Source organism: Desmodus rotundus, chromosome 10, assembly GCF_022682495.2.
Source record: "Desmodus rotundus isolate HL8 chromosome 10, HLdesRot8A.1, whole genome shotgun sequence".
Classification (NCBI taxonomy): domain Eukaryota; kingdom Metazoa; phylum Chordata; class Mammalia; order Chiroptera; family Phyllostomidae; genus Desmodus; species Desmodus rotundus.
The window spans coordinates 55717485-55735290 of NC_071396.1; the positions used below are offsets into that span (position 1 = coordinate 55717485).

At 43.1% G+C, this 17806-nt stretch overlaps 1 protein-coding gene across 18 annotated transcripts in view; it reads right to left on the reverse strand.

Moving 5' to 3' along the window:
- PRELID2 (PRELI domain containing 2) overlaps window positions 1-17806 on the reverse strand; it is a 336985-nt gene that overhangs the window by 268691 nt on the left and 50488 nt on the right. The gene's annotated exons all lie outside the window — the stretch shown is intronic.

Consider the following 17806-nt stretch of genomic DNA (forward strand, 5'->3'; position numbering starts at 1 on the left):
TTAGGGAAGCAGGGCATTTAGGATCTCCATTTTAACCAGAAGAAGACAGTCTAAGAGAAGTTAGGTAACTTTGTGAAAGTGGCCCAGCCACTAAGTGGCATCGCCAAAGCTGGAATAATAATGGTAATAGTTAATATTAATTGAACACCTACAAACGTGCTACGTTCACTGCTAAGGTTTTATGTATATTAGCCTGGGTAGCAGGTGCTGAGTGCACCAATGAGATCTGCACTGGGACTCAGGCACCCCTTCTGCCACCTGCCAGCCCTGTCGACAGCTGATAGCACACAGCCACCCTCTCAGACAAAGGCAGCTGCCTTACCTGAAATCACGGCCCCTCTCCAGGGGCAGCCCACATCCAGTGACTGGTGCATACAGGGGTCTAAAGGCCTGGCCCCCTTCCCTCAATTCAGAACAACTCTGGGGGCATCCCATCTCCAGCTGCCCAAGGGATCAGCTGAGACCTTCATCACAACTGCATCACGGTACAACATCACCGACAGCCTAATCCTGCTGTCCTCACTCCCTCACAAAGGTTGTCCCTGAGCATCCTCTTCAGTAACCCTCTGCACCCAGACCTCCATTTCTCAGTGTGTCCTGATGGCTGACCAAGGACACCTTGTTTAACATGCACAAAACCTTAAACAAGTACTATTCTTACCCCTCATCTTACTGATGAGGCAACAGAAACTCAAAGAGGTTTAAATAATGTACCAAAAGTTATACAGCTATTAAGTAACAAAGCAGAGAAAGAACACAGACATTCTATTCTGTTTCAGGGGCCACCCCTTAACCTTCTCACAAAGCTCACTCCACTGCTGTACCTTTCAAATCATCCAGCCACCCACCTTGGCCAGTCAATTCTACCCTGGAGGAAACAAGAGAGCCGATATTCCCTCTGCCTTCCTTTGAGGACAAGTTCTGAAGACCAGAGGATAAACTGTCAGATGAAAAGCAGGGATGTGATGTAATTATGAACGAGGGACTTAAGGAAGCCAAGGCTGGATCTGGGGGCACGGGACACACAGTTCTCAAGGACTGGGAGAGAACAGTTTAGAGAGAACACTAATGATCAAAGCTAGCTTACCATGCAGGTTCCCAGGCCCCCCTCAGGAGGACTTTGATTTCATGGGGCTCAAGTAACAACCACCCAGATGCTTTTCATGCTCAAGTGGCACTGAGTGGGCCTACAAGGACAAGGAAGGGACTTTCTCTTTGAGGTTTATTCTGAGCCACAAGAGGGGCACGCATCTCAGAAAGAAGACAATAAAATATACAGGGGCAGGCACAAGTAGGTTTACAGTTAGGAGTATGCAAAACACAGTTTATTCTTCTATTATTACTTATTAATTATTGTATTATTTATTTGTATTACAACTGTAAACCTACGTTTGCCTACCCCTGTAATTGGTACCAAGGTATACTCAACAAAAGGCAATGTTTCCTTAAAAGTTTCAGAAGGTCCTTCAGATTCTGGCTGGCCATTACCACAAATATTGCCACTGTTTTGGAAGGAAGAAGTATTAATTAAAAGACCTTGACAGATCCTTGCCAAGTGGCTCAGTTGGTTGGAGCATCATCCCGTACATCAAAAGGCTGCAGATTCAATCACCGGTCAGGGCACACATCTAGGTTTCAAGTTCGATCCCTAGTTGGGGCACTTATAGAAGGCAACTGATTGATGTTTCTGTCTCACGTGAATGTCTCTGTCTCTCACTCTTTCTCTCTCCCCACCCTTCCACTCTCTCTGAAAAAATCAATAAACATCCTCAGGTTATGATTTTTAAAATTTTAAAATATAAAGAGGTCTTGACAGAAGGCCAAGGAACATGGAGCGTTGGGTGAACCAAACCGCCAAACTGTGGGACCATGTGCACTGTCAGGAGCACTGGGTCACAGCTCCGCCAGTTACTCTCCTGGGTACCATGAGTCACTTTTCTCAAGAAATAACTTAGACCAGAGAGAGTAGGGGATTGGGAGGCTAACTGGGCAGCACTTTCCACACCCAGCTGCTCATGGAAATTCCTAGGAACCCACAAAAGCAAATACCAACTCCGAAGCCCTATGCAGACCAACTCAATCACAACCTCCAGTGGTGGGGACTGGAATCTGTAGACTGATAACACGCCTCACGTGGTTCTGAAGCACAACGAGTCCATTTACTAGAATGTGCCAATGGCAGCCTGATATCACTTCCCGGATCCCTTCCAACTCTGCCAGTCTGGGAACTGATGAAATAGTTCTCCTAAAACATGTCTGAAGATAGAGTATCTACTGCAATCTTGTATGTTAGAGCTACTTTGCTCTTAAAAGAATTAGGGGAAAGGAGAGAGGGAAGAGGTAAAACATCCAGTAGAATGAAATTTAACCTAAGGCCAGAATTGTTCTCACACCTTCTCTTATTCATTCAACAGATCCAGCTAACAAATATTTACGGTGCACCTACTATGTACACTGGCGATAAATGGTGGAAAAAAACAGACAAAGTCCCTGCCTTCATCTAGCTTATAGTCTAGTGGATTTCCTTCCCCAGTTTCAATTTTTTGTTGTTGTTTCAACAAACCCCTGGACAATAATTAAATATCTTCCTTCGATTTTTAGGAAGACTGGAAACTGCCATGTTGCTCTGTTTCAAGCTTCTTTTTGCAGAGTGGGCACCTAAATCAAGATGGTATGTCCCTAAAGCCAGAGAAGCACACCCTTAGGAAAGCTCTGTGAACTTTCCCCACCCGTCTACCCAAGGAACCCACCACTCACTGAGCTGAACACTAACTGACGCATGCAGAGATGCTGAGGTTTGCCTTGGGAACTGAAAGACATTATTTATTGAATCAATTATGCTCTCAATGTGACAGCTGATTTTTCTTTCCTTTTCCCCCCCTCTCATACCACTTTAGTCTTTTTAAGCATAACAATTGGAAACAGAAGTGGAAAATGGAGGCAGAGAGAGAGACCTAGAAAGTGAAATTTAAAAAAAAAAAAAAAAAAAAAAAGCTCTACCAGGGAGGACAAACCATTATTTAGTCCCTCTGTTTGGTGAAGAAAGACCAAATCAAAGCCCAATCGATACAGTCCTTTCAAATAAAGTTTAACCGCTTACAACTCAGCCCCCAGGGGGTCAGGATTAAAGGGACAAAATTGACACCACTTATCACACAATGAGGCCTGAAATGCAGAACAAACATTAAGTGGATACACCGTTACAGATATGGCTTCAAAGCTCTTTGGACTGACAAACCGTAAACCAGCTTGATTTTATTATTTCTTTCCCCTCTGAGACTTTTCTTCTCTATTACAAGGCTATCTTCCTGTTCTGCACTTGCCAACAGACACGTAAGTGGACTCTGTCAGTCTCATTTCCTAATACCTGAGCGCTGCAGGCCTAATACATCCCCACAGAGGAGGCCCGGTGTCTTCCAGATGCCAAACACTTCCCAGATTCCCCACCCCGGCAGTCTCTGACAGCTGAGTATTATGGAAAATGAAAAGCTTGTCCCAAGAGGAGGGGGAATAAGTTAGAACTAAAGGTGGACACATCCAGAGTCTCTATTTATTTTATCAACTTGATGCTTTCTTAAGAAGCTCTGACTTACTTAAGAGGCCATGAAGAGAGTAATATTGGACCTTATGGAAATTACCAAGTTCTAAAGCAGTTCTCAAAAGACATACCTATGGAGGGTCTTTTAACAAAAGAGAATTCCTCACTTGATTATCACAATGGTAAAAGATGGGTGTTAAAAGATGCGCAGTGGGAATAATGCTTTCTTGTGGGCCATGGCTTTGGAGGAAGTACCATGCAAAGGTCCTTGTGTGTGAGGGACTGCACCGATGCTGTGAGCAGCAGGGATGCCTGTGCTCAAGGAGTCACTAGTCTCTTGGGAGGAAACAGAGGAATGCAAAAGAGCTGACATGCAACACAGCCCTGAGCAGGGCTGCCATGTTTAAAAGAAAAAACTTCAGTGGAAGAAGGAAAGTAGAGACTAATCGTATGGGAAGGGAGGATTTGCAGAAGCCACAGGAGGAGGAGGGATTTGAGTCGGACTCAAAGTCTGGTTATGGGTGTGACATACAGAGATGAAGGGAAAGACGGAGCAGAGGGAAGCTTAAGAAAACGTACTGGGGTGAGAAAAAGTGTCTGTGTGGTTAAGCAATTGCCTACTTGAAGGGTGAGAGAGTGGACTGGAGATGAGACATTCCCGACCTCTCTACCCTCCCCTTTCTCCACCCTATGCACACCCTGTCCTCCCACCTCAGCTCTGCTCTTTCCTGGAAGAGACAACAGCATAGAAAACACCCCAGTATTGCCACAAACGTCCCTGTGATTATGCAATGACCCTATTAGAAAGATTTAGGGTTGAGTCCAAGGTTGGGCAATCCTGGGCATTTGGCTTAAATTCTCTAATCTTCAACTGCCTCACCTTTAAATGGAAATAATAATATGAGCTTGTCCTAACAATTAATTAAAATCATGTGTGATCAGGTCATCACAGAACCTAGATCTGTTCAGTAAACACTCAGTAAATAAAGAGTTGTTCTTCATCCAACTCTCCTTAATGATCATCTAATCCCACTAGAAGAGGGTCCTGTATGCTCTGGAAGAACAATGCTTGGGACATGGAAGGCATGCAGTAAATGTCGCCTGATTAATGACTCTATCAATCAACCGATCAATCATCAGCTTACAGATGTACCACATTAGACGATAAAATGCTCATAGGCAGGGAACAGAAGTTACTTACATTTCAGTCCTTGCTGTCTAGTGCAGAATCTGGCACAAAATAGGTGTTCAAAGTAGATGGTTTATAAAACTAATCAACTGGCTGCTTTTGAAGGCCAGGATGCTAACTTTGTTTTTTTTTTTTCTTTTTTTTTAAATATATTTATTGATTATGCTATTACAGTTGTCCCATTTCCCTCCCCCACTCCACTCCACTCCATCCTGCCCACCCTCTCCCTCCCACATTCCCCCCCTATGTCCACAGGTCATACTTATAAGTTCTTTGGCTTCTACATTTCCTACACTATTTTTACCCTCCCCCTGTCTATTTTCCACCTATCATATATGCTACTTATTCTCTGTACCTCCCCCCTGACTCCCCTATTGACAACCCTCCATGTGAGCTCCATCTCTATGGTTCTGTTCCTGTTCTAGTTGTTTGCCTAGTTTGCTCTTGTTGTTGTTTTAGGTGTGGTCGTTAATAACTGTGAGTTTGCTGTCATTTTTACTGTTCCTATTTTTGATCATCTTTTTCTTAGGTAACTCCCTTTAACATTTCATATAATAAGGGCTTGGTGATGATGAACTTCTTTAACTTGACCTTATCTGAGAAGCACTTTATCTTCCCTTCCATTCTAAATGATAGCTTTGCTGGATACAGTAATCTTGGATGTAGGTCTTTGCATTTAATCTTAGGTAATGTAATTATGATGCGCCTTGGTGTGTTCCTCCTTGGGTCCAGCTTCTTTGGGACTCTCTGAGCTTCCTGGACTTCCCGGAAGTCTAGTTCCTTTGCCAGATTAGGGAAGTTCTCCTTCATTATTTGTTCAAAGAAGTTTTCAATTTTTTGTTCTTCCTCTTCTCCTTCTGGCACCCCTATAATCCGGATGTTGGAACGTTTCAAGATGTCCTGGAGGTTCCTAAGCCTCTCCTCATTTTTCCGAATTCTTGTTTCTTCACTCTTTTCTGGTTGGATGTTTCTTTCTGCCTTCTGGTCCACACTGTTGATTTGAGTCCCAGTTTCCTTTGCATCACTATTGGTTCCCTGTACATTTTCCTTTGTTTCTCTTGGCATAGGCTTCATTTTTTCATCTGGTTTTCGAACAGATTCAACCAAGTCTGTGAGCATCTTAATAACCAGTGTTTTGAACTGTGCAACCGATAGGTTGGCTATCTCTTCCTCGCTTAGTTATATTTTTTCTGGAGCTCTGAAGTGTTCTGTCATTTGGGCCTTTTTTTTTTTTTGTCTTGGTGTGTCTGCTACTTAAAGGGGCAGAGCCTTAGGTGTTCAGCAGAGCAGGGTATCGCTGGTCACTGCGCTGTGACACTGTATGTGGGGGAGGGGCCAAGAGGGGGCAATGGCGCCCGCTCCACTCTCCACCGGATTTCAGTCTTTCATCTGCTACCCACAATCAAACTGGGCCCCTCTGGTGCTGGTTCCCCAGTGGGTGGGCCTGTGCACATTCTAGGCCCCTGTGGGTCTCTCCAACGACCTCTCCCGTGAGGCTGGGAGTCTCTCCTGCTGCCGCCCCAACCCCCAGGGGCACTTTCAATCAGAGGTTTGAGGCTTTATTTCCCCCATGCTGGAGCCCTGGGTTACTCGGTCTGCTTCGCTCCCCGCCATTGGTCCCGGTTTATCTGTGCATGAGTGTGGGGCGCGGGGTGCTACCCGCTGCTCTGCCTGCCCCGTTCTCCGCCACCCTGAGTCTGGCCCTCTGGGTTTATCTGCGCGAATGTGGGGCCGCAGGGTCTGCTAGTGGTCAGACTGCCTGCCCCGTTTGTCCCACACTCCGCCAGTCTCGGTCCTGCCAAGGCCACACGAGTCCTCTCCGCCCCGGTGCCCGTCTCTGCCCCTCCTACCGGTCTGGATGAATGTTTATTTTTTATTTCCTTGGTGTCGGACCCCCTTGCCGTTCGATTCTCTGTCAGTTCTGGTTGTGCGAGGAGGCGCAGTGTGTCTACCTACGCCGCCATTTGGTTCTCATCCGGGATGCTAAATTTGAATTTGAGAATTATAGTACAATCTGCCCAGTAGCTAGAATTCTTGAAAGTGTGGTTGAAAAGGTCAGGATACCAGGGGTTGCCACAGGGAATGAAAGAACAAAACAAGGGAAGAAGTAAGGATGAGGATGGAAGATAAACGGGAGGAATGATGTGGAGAAACTGACAGGGAGGTGGGACCTACACTGGCTCCTGAAGAGTGGGGTTCAGCAGGAGTAGTTTAGAAAGTGGGATACTGTCACATGCTGAAGTTTGCATGATAAAATGACTCTCCTTTTGATAAAAGGATTTGAAGAAGTTTAATTAAAAAAACTTGCTGCACTTTCCTTTTAGTGGTAATTTTTTATTAAGTTGGTTTACATAAAACTTTCTTCAAATATTTTCACTTAAAGATAGATAAAAAGTAGAATGAGGACAGGTCAATGCCCTGCTTCAACCCTCAATAGTACCACTGCTCTTATAACAAATCCACTCTTTCTGGTGGCCATGGGGCTTTGCATGAGCTGCTTCCAGCCTACCTCAGACTGCCTGGGAGCTGCTTCCAGACCAGCTACATGATCCAGGCGTCAGCCCCTCCCTGTTGCCCCAGCCATCTACAGATTCACAGGCCTGCTTTCTCTTCACAGGACTTGCTCAGGTCCTTTTTTTTCCCTCTTCCTCCTCCCCTTACCCTCTCCTACCTCCCCCCACCCCCCTGTCCCTCTGATAATCACCATACTGTTGTCAGTGTCTAAGACTCTGTTCCTTTTCTTTTTCATTTCTGTTCCTTGTGTTCCCTGGAGGAATATACCCAGATAATCCAGTGGCTGGCAGCTCCTGGCAAGATTCAAACCTCTACTCACCTCCTCAGAGAAACCTCTGATTACCCAAGCAGGGCCATAGTCTGGATCACGTAGCCTGGTCTTTTTATCTATACAGTATTCATCGCCTTAAATAATTATCCTACTTTTACAATATTTTGTGCTGTTTGTCACCCTCACTCCCCAACAGAATGGAAGCTCCCAGAGATGGAGAGACCTGGCTGGGGGTGGGGAGGATGTGGTTCCAGTTTTTACATGAAAGGTAAGAGAAACACTACTCAAAGCTTCTCCAGGAAGAGATCTTTTGCCACAATCAAGCACCTTTAATCTGATGCCGTCCAGCTCTTTTTAGGACTTCCTCAACTGTGGAACTGGGATAACACTGAACATCAGTAACAGTTAAAATTCACTGGCACATACTGTGTGTGACAAGTTCCACGCTGGGCACTTTACCTGCACTGGCTCATTTTAACCTCCTTTATGCCTTCGTGATTTATTATCTTTTTAGGGTGAGAACAGAGGCTCAGACAAATTAAGCATCCAGATCAAAATCACACAATCGCTAAGAAACAGAGCTTTGATTTGACCCGAGGCAACTGGGATTAAGAGTACTGGACCCAGACAGCCCGACACCGGGAGGTGGGAGTTTTCAGTGAGACGGGGCACGTGAGAGCACCCATTGTAACGTTGAGTACGCAGCTAGAGTTTCCCTTCCCTATTGAATATGTTCAAAAAACCTGACAATAAATCAGATTTTAGTTCTCCTGCCAAAGTAAATGGTATGATTCTGAATATGTGAATCAATATTTAATCACATCTACAAATTATTTTAAACACAATGCTTTTCAAGTAGGAATATCCTGATATAATGTATGACTTCAATATAATTTTCCCATAGTGGCTAGTAAACTCTTGAGTAAGATCCATTTTTATTTTGATAAGTTACCCAAAATCCTTAGGTATAACTGTAGAACATTAAACTGATACAATAATTCAGATGTCTTTGCTTGACATTATAAAGTTTCCTCACTCCCAAAGAATATTTAATCTCAATTTGTAATGGAAAAGAATAAATTCCAAAATAATAAAATATAAAAATTGGAGATGGCACTTATATATTTAGTCCTGATAGAAAACTCTCAGCAAAAGATAGTGGCCCATCTGATTTAGAGATGCGTCCTGGGACCGAGATCAGAACGAAAGATTACAAAGCCATTTCCATGTCACCAATTTCAAATAAACTCTGACCTGACCTGAACATGTTAGTGGCTAAAAGGCATTTAGTTATTGGTGTTTTTCTATTTTATGTGGTTATTCTCCTACCCACAATGTGACTGACTCCATTAGAGTACTTTTCATTTTTAATATTTAAAAATGTGGCCTCTATATAGTTTTACTGTTTCTAACTTGGACTTGATGCAAAATATGGCCTTTTCACCAAGAATCCAGGCCAGCCTCTCACCCCGTGCCACAACCCACCCATGACATTTCATTGGTCACCTCTTACCTGCTTAGCAACCTCCCTTGATGGGAAGCTTTCTACGCCTCATTCCACCTGTGCCACCCCTAATTATAACACAGTCTTCCTTACACTGAAGCAGGGCTACATCAGTGCCTGGCACCAAAAGGGCCCGGCACCAACTCTTGTACTCCTGACTGACAAACTCAAGAACAGGTTCCTAGCAGTTCCCTTTATCAGCCATTTCTTCACTATTCATCAGACTTAAACTCAGTCATAATTTCCTCTTGTTTCTTCCCTATTCTGAGAAGTAAAATGATTAGCAACTTGCTTGTACATTTCATCAATGAATTATCTCTAACAGCATAAATAAATCCAACTAACATCCAGAGAATAAATAAACAGATGCCCTGATAATTCTCCTTTGGTTTTTTACCTCTACCTTCTCCTTCCCCCAGATTCATTCATTTTTATGTAGTCTCTATAATCTTCTTTACATGTAGGGCCAGTCCACTGTGTCTTCAAAGCAGGTGTTTCCTTTGAACAAAGTATCATTTTCCAAAGCTCTGTCTCCATCAAAAACTCACCCCACCAAATTTCAACAATATTGAAGTTAATGATAATTTACCAAGGGCTTACTACATGCCAGGGGCTTTACCAACATCATCTCATTTAATTTGCTCAACAGTCCTATGAGGTTAGAGACTTTTACTCTCATCATTTCCAAATAAGGAAACTGAGCTTCAGATATAACTTGCTCAAGCTCACATAGCTAGTAAGTGGTCCAGCTGGAATTTAAACCTGGACTTCTTCAACTCTTTCCACAATGAGTACTCGGCAAGATGGCTCTGAGGATTCAATGAGGCAACATAAACCTACTGACACAAGGCAGACTTTGGTTAACCATTACTTCCTGTTCTCCCTGTGGCCCATAAAGTGGCTACCAATTTCCTCATGGACCTAGATCTGACCAGGGGCCCCTCGTGATGGCACCCTCACAGTAAGGCACCCTGTTCAGCTGGCAATCAGTGACTAAGAGGAAATGTCAGCAGGAGCTTGCCTTGTGCTTGTTCATATTCCACAAAGCATATCTGACCTGTTCTTTACATTACCTCTAGGGGTTACTAATATGTCTCTGTGATAACACTAAGCCCTGCAGGGTAAACCAGCTTCTCCTTGGTCACGAGGGTCATCAGCAACAGAGATGGAATTAGAGTTGCAGGCCCAGGAAAGAACTCATTCTTGAGAGGCTAGGCTCCTACTAGGCTGTGCTGAGCACATTATGCGCCCTATCTTGTTTAATCCTCACACGTAACCTGTGAGTCAGTGACATGAGGAAGATGAGATTCTGGTAGGTTAAGAAACTTGATCAAAGACACCCAGCTAGTAAGTGCAGAATCCAGATTCACACCCAGCACACCACCTCCTTAAGAGCTATGTTTATAGGATTCTCATCTCAAATTACCAAAAAGTGACATATAGCCTTAGGCATGGTCCTTCCTGCCATCCCAAAGGTATATTCATCTATGTTGGGGTGGTTTTAATTGGATAAATTTAGGGGAGGCAAGGTGAGATGGAACTGCTGTGTCTCTTGAATAGAAGCACCTCCTGCATCTGCAGATGCATTTCATTTCCTGCTGGAACCAAGTGAAGCGCCTTCGCACAACTGGAGGAGCTGGAGGATGAAACATGTGCACAGGAAGCATTTCTGTTCCAACACAGTGTCTGCTTGTTAGAACTCCTTGGTTGATTGTCAAACACCAACCTGGAGGCCCCTTTACTTCCCATGGAAAGGCTTTCAATGCTAAACATGACCATCATTTCTTGGGGACAAAACCGGAGGAGGGTGAACGAGGCATCAGGTCACAAATGGGAGCTGGGGTGCCGTTGCGAACGTTAGCAATAGGAACACGATGGCACGCCTGCACACCACGCCCCTTCTGTTGTTGTTCCCCGTGAAGAGGTGGAACCACTCCATGCACAGCAAGTTTAAGAAGTGATGCTATTTTTTTTTAAATTCTAAGCATGTAACATCACAAATTAACCAGAGCATCCAGAACAAAAGCTACATATAAATGACTAAAAAATCAAATATCTATATGCAAATAGCAGCGTAAAGATAAAACAACTGCTGGTGTTAAGGTTTAGTCATTTTTAAAGGGGGAAAAACATGGTAGCTCTTATAGACACAATTTTGTTTTTCATTCCCAGCCCCACAGTAAACTGATAAGGGAAAAGTGGAGTGAAGCAGAGAAACTCAGTTTTCTCCCTGTGTAGTAAAAAATCCAGCTCTTCCCTACTGTGTGCTTGTTTCTTCCCTGTGAGCCTCCTTTACTCCTCCCACAAAACACTACATTTCTGACACTTCTGGTCACCAAATGTGGGGGGAGTGTCCCCCACAACAAGAAGAAGTCTCTGACACCAGCTGGTGCACTACAATCTAACCCAATTCTACCACTATGTACCCAGAGTTAACATTCAATCCCACAGGTTACCGGCTCAGTCCCACAGGACCCCCACATGGACTTCAGACCCTAGTCACAAGCCCAGGTTATCACCTGTGCTTCTGACCAACTGGGTAGAGATTGGAGATTCTAACAGCCCCTTCTTGGGTTCAATTAATTTGCCAGAGCAGTTCACAGCACTCAGGGAAACACTTACTTACATGTACCAGTTCATTAAAGGATACAGATGAACAGCCAGAAGAAGCAGTACATAGGGTAGGGTCCGGGAGGACCCCGAGCACAGATACTTCTGTCCCTATGGAGTCGGGGTGAGTCGCCTCCCAGTGTGGGTGTGCTCACTGACCTGGAAGATCCCCGAACCTCACAGTAATGGGATTTTAGGGAGGCTTCCTCACAGAGGCATGATCAATTACTAACTCCATCTCCAGCCCTTCTCTTCTTCTGAGACGATGAGGGGTGGGGCTGAAAATTCCAAGCTTCTGTTCTGGACTGCTGGCCAGCCCCCATCCAGGAGCCCACTGAGAATCACCTCATTCAAACAAAAGACACTCCTGGCTCTTTATCACTTAGGGACCCACAAGGGTGTTAGGAGCCCCATGTTGGGGACAGGGTCAAAGACAAATATTAAAACAAGAGTTCTCCCAGTGCTCTTATCACTTAGGATATTACAAGAGTTTTACAAGCTCTGTGCCAGGGACTGGAGACAGAGACCACTGTATATATATTCTTTGGCTCACAGAAAAACTGAAGAAATGGCTGTAATAACACAGTTGACTCTTTTTAAAAGTTGCTCTACCATTTCAGTTGCTAACTAAATGGGAAGCATCACTGAGTAATCCCTGGGATCACATCCTTTGTATTGCTTAGTCCCAGATACGCCTATGTGGATTAATGATGCCCACGCGTACAATGTTCTAAATCCACCGGCTGCCTTGGATGTTAAACAATCTAATAAAAGTCTCCCCTTCAGTAAAAACTCCAAGGCTTATAAAAATACATTCACACATCCTTCCCTTGTTGGACTGCAAGGGTGAGATTCCTTTTCAATAAGCAGCGTGCTAAGCAGGTCTGGCTGTTGTTCTGGGACTGATGCTCAATCCTTCAAGCTCAGGGGCAGCTCTGGGTCACACCTTGTTGGAATTTGGACAAGTTCGGGCTCCCTGGGAAATACCATGTCAGGCCAAAGTGTAAAGGGATTCGCTGCTGGAAAAGTAAAATCAGGGGAAGTGGGGGAAGCAGCCTTGTCATCAAGTGCTCAGACTAAGGGCCTGACTGCCGGGTTTGAATCTGGGTTCTACCGCTCCCCACCTGTCTGATGTTGGACAAGTCAGCTCCCCTCCCTGCACCTCCTGGTCCCTCAAATGGTGGTAACAGCACTTACCCAGATGACTGCTGAGCACATTGGAGGAGGTCATGCATGCAACGTACCGAAGATGTTCCTGGGGCACAGAAAGTGCTCAGTGAATGGCACCTGTTACTGTTCCCTTTCCTACTTCCCCAATGGACAAAACATTTCTCTGCTTTTAAGGCTATTATTAAGATAATAAAATGAAAACATGAAGTCTCACCATTTTTGGAAACTAATACGTCATGGGCATTTGTTCACTGAGTCAATAAATATTTATGGAGCACTAATTATGTGCTAGATATTGAGGATAAAGTGGTAAGCCCACACAGAAGCCTGTGGTTTGGTGCAGGAGACGAAGAATACATTCAAAGAATCGTGAAAATAGACACAGAGAGGAGTACTTCAGGGAATCTTTTCTAAGAAAATGATGCAAAATATGAAAGGCTCTGTGTGTAAAGATGTTTCACATGGTCTCACTTATAATGGTAAAACTTGGAAATAACTTCAACATGTAATACAAAAAGAATGATCAAATCAATTATTATATAACTTCTTAATGAAATATTATGCAGTCATTAACAAGATGGCTTTGAAGTTTGTATAGTTACTGTGAAAGATATTTGTAATAAAGTATCACTTGAAGAAAAGCAAGGCATGAAATTGTACTTATGCTGTAATTCTGAGGGCTAAAATTTGCATATGAAATCCCAGAAGGAAATATGCCAATTTGAGTCATAATGGAAAGGTAATTATCATTTATGGAGTGTTTATTGTGTGCCAAAGTATTTTAAACACGTCTTTACACTATTTCCTCTAATTCTCCTATTCATAAGGTAGGTACTGTTACCCGCATTTCACCCACAATGAGGTCAGATTAGAGCACACTCTCTGCAGGACAGCGCTGAGGTTTACACTCAGACTGGGCTGCCTCCAAACACAGGCTCACGAGAACCACGAAGTATCTGTTAACGTCACAAAGGGAAAAATAAGCTTTTGCTTATAACCTCATTGCATTTTTCTTTTTAAACAACTGATCGTTCGCTGTGTGCCAAGTCCTATCCTACGTGCTTCAGGCATGGGACTCCTTCACTCCTCACGAGTCCGCCATGTAGTCGGTTGGAATCCTGTCCTCATCTCACAGAGGAGCAAAGGGAAGCTCAAAACATTGCAGGACTTGCCCAAGGTCACAGAGCTGACCAGTGTGGAGTGTTCTGCTGATTTCAAGGAGAACTAGTGCAAAAGAACACACCTGGCTCTCCTGGAAATATAATTTACATTTACGTGCGAGCAGGACATAGTCAAACACACTTAAAATTAAAAAACATTATGTTTGGGGGAGGAAGGCAGCAGTGTTTTTAATTATGAAATATTTTGAACATATTAAGAAGTACAGAGACTAGAAAAGCCAGTGGTCTTAAACAAGTGTTAATATCTTTAAAAGTAACAAAAGCTACATCCCCACCAAAGACCACTGATGAAGAAAATTTTTAATTATAGCCTTTAAATTCTTTTTAAACTGGGTGTCAGTAATAAAGGAGTTAATTAACTCCCGAAAACCCATCATTTTCTTTTACTAAAGAAATTCAGAGAAAAATAAAAAAACAGTTTAGTTAGAATCTAAGGAAGAAGGCCAAGCAAAGAATAAGGGGTCACACCCCAGGCAGTAAAAGGGATTCAAAAAAACCTGAAAGTTTTTTGTTTTGTTTTGTTTTTTTAGCAAACCTGGGTTCATGAGACACAAGGCTTCCTTCTGCTTAACTGACAGACATTCCAACCTCCTCCCCATCACCTTGCACCCGCTCTGCCTGGCATCTCAAGACCCACAGAAAGTGCACACAACCAAAGAGGTCTTTTAGCAAGAGATGAAATTCTACAGTAGAGTGGGAGACAGAATAAGAAATCACAGACAGGGGTGGAATGATCAAGGGGAACATCTGGCCCCTCAGAGAGCAGGAAGAGCATTTAATCAGCATGCTGCAGAGCTTCACACACAACTGAACTTTAACTGGTGGGTGTACCTTTAAGAAATGAAACTCCCTTTGCAAATCAAGTTGTTTTCCCCAGAACTCTGTATTAACCCCTGATCAGACATGCCCGAATGACATTCTCCTGGCCTTCTTGGTCAAACTAAGAGCCTTAATTTAGCACAAAGAGCCTAGCTGTATCCCAGCCCAATCCTACAATAGATTTGATCCACAAAAGATTTGTGCCTCCGCTGTACTTAGTCCATACAATCTGCAGATGCTGCATCTATTTTTTCTGGTATTTCAACGCAGCCTATGCAGAGCTATTTCAGTTTTCAATTCTATGCCTGCCTTAGGTTTGTACAAGGTATGTGTAGATTTACAGTGGCCACAAACTCCTATTTTCTCATTATCTCTGTCTTTGAATTTAGCATAACAGAGGGCAAGAACAGGCTCAGAAAAGTAAGACTGGTTGGAAATTCTACCCAGAACGGCAGACAGAACATGGCTCCCAAATCTCCAAAGATACCCACTTGGTTACAAGAGCAATAGGGAAGTAACAGTCACAGTTAAGTGTTATGGAAACAAGTCATGCATTTGTCTTGTCTCCCCACCCAAGCTCTTTGGGGAAAGGATTTTTGTCTGTCCTCTAGGTCAAGGGGTCAAAGTGTAGGACAGTTTAGAGGGTTAGCTCTGAGGTCAGACAACCAGGAACTCCAGTTCTGCCACATACTGGCTGATGTCCTGGTACAAGTAATCTAACCTCTGTGTCCCTTCATTTCCTCATCTGCAAAAAGGAAACATGAGAATAACAACTGTCTCTCACTCAGAGGGTTACTGGGAGAACGCAATGCTCATAAAACGGTGCAGTGCTGGGCTCATGGTAAACACTCAATACACTGCAGCTACTATTATTATTGTATCTGGCTTTCTCCAAAGTTTCCAGAACAGTCTGTGCCTACAGGAGGCATGGATTAAAAATAAGCCAAGATATCTATTATTGGGCACTAAAACTTCAAAGGCACCGACAATATCTACAAATCTTTGTAACGTGCAATTAATTTAGCTTACATGAGTAGGATTTTCAATGAAATTGTTACAATCTTACCATATACTTACCGCCCCCTCTTCCTAACAAGTATTTTATAAAAGTATATTTCTTCTTTTTAAATATGTTTTTGCCAGTTCAAGCCATCTACTTGTTACATGAATTATCTCTGGCACTCTTGGGTGCACACTTAGCTTAAACTCCTGAATTTTTTGGTGCACAATTAAAGATTATTTCTCAGGTAAATTTTTTAAATCTTGGTATTTACACATTGGGGAAAGAGAGGGTGGGCTGAAAAAAAATCCTACATCAGAACTGAAAATGATCTCCTAGTCTAATCCCTGATTTTACAAAAAAATGATAGTGAAATTCAGAGCAGCTCGCCCAGGCAGCATGGTCGTGAGAGGGTGGTCAAGGCAGGGCCAGAGCCCAGAGATCTGGATTCCTGGCTCGTTCATCCCTCAATGCACTTTGCAGAGACACGATGTCCATTCTCTACTCAAATAATGACACAGAACTCAGGGAGCCACTTTCTGTCATTTCAGGTAAGAGCTTAACTTCCCAGGTTTCATCGAGTTTCGTAGCAGGCAAAGTCCCTGCATGGTAGCGGGCTGATTTACGGGATTCCCAAAAGCTTTACCACTGAGCAGCCCATTACAACTCCAATGAATTCAAATGAGCCACTGAGGGGTTTTGGATTCCTAAGTCTCATCATAGTCAAGTTAAGGTACTGATTTAAACTCAGTGGAAGGAACAAAAACTGTATCACTCGCAGAATGCTCATTTTCACCAAGATGTTTTCACTGCAAGGGCTACATTTCTCAGGACTGAAACTCTAGAGGAAACAGCAGGACAAGCTGAGCTGATGGGGAGGGGAATTTGTAAAAAGAGGACAGCTGCTCTTATGTAACTGATCTAGAAATAAATTGTTAGACATCAGAATTCTCGGTAATATCCTCAGCATCTAATGAATAAATATCAAGTAAATCAATCTATTTGAACACTCAAGAGTGGGGTTAAAAAGTATTATCCACAGACGTAAATTGAAAGCTGGGAAATACATACACCTTCTGGACCTGGAGGGACAGAACGTATTTCATCAGTTCTTTCTAGTAGTTCAAGTAATGGAAAGAATCTTGAAATAATTCACATAACCAAGCAGGACATAAGTTTCCAACGTATAGTCAGCAGAATCTTCCACTGGTATTCTTATGTTGGACTTGTGACTTTTATTTATTCTTCCGAATGAGTTTTATTTGCTCCTTGGACTCTTGGGGTTCCGAAATAGCCTCTCTTTCTTAGGGTTGTAACAACCAGGCATGTGTATACACTAGACATTTCACTTACAGTAAGGAATTGAGGAGCTCAGGACAACTAGTCCACGGTAACACAATTAAAAAGCCTAGAGAAGAGCTGAGATCAAATAACTAGCTGTGGACAGAAGTACTAACTGTTAATATCTTTGGAGTAGAAATCAGAAGACTGGAGCTATTTCATTTCTTGTTCACAAGAATCCTCCGAGGACAGAATAATTAGCCCTGCTTTCCTGACAACAAATGGAAGTTCTAGGAGGTTAAATCACTCATTCAGTCACACAGCAAGAAAACTGCTCATACCACAATCTGCTCATGGAGGAAGCTATAATCTGGCAGAATTATTTGGGAGGAAATTTGGTGTCATGTATCAGAGGCCTTAAAAATGTGCTTTAACCTAGAAACTGATCAGAAATATACACAAGTATTTATAGTCACAGATTTACCACAATATCTATAATAGCAAAAAAGTAGAAATCAACACTAAGAGCTGGTGTGCCAACGGAGTATTATGAAGTCATCAAAAAGCATGTTTTCAAGGAACACATAATGGCCCAAAAAAATGTTTACAAAATGTCTATAAATGACAAATTGGACTAATGAACAGAATGATCCGACTTTGTTTCTCAAAAAAAAAAAAGTGCATATACATACATATGCAAATATACACAAAGACACATGGGTCTCTACC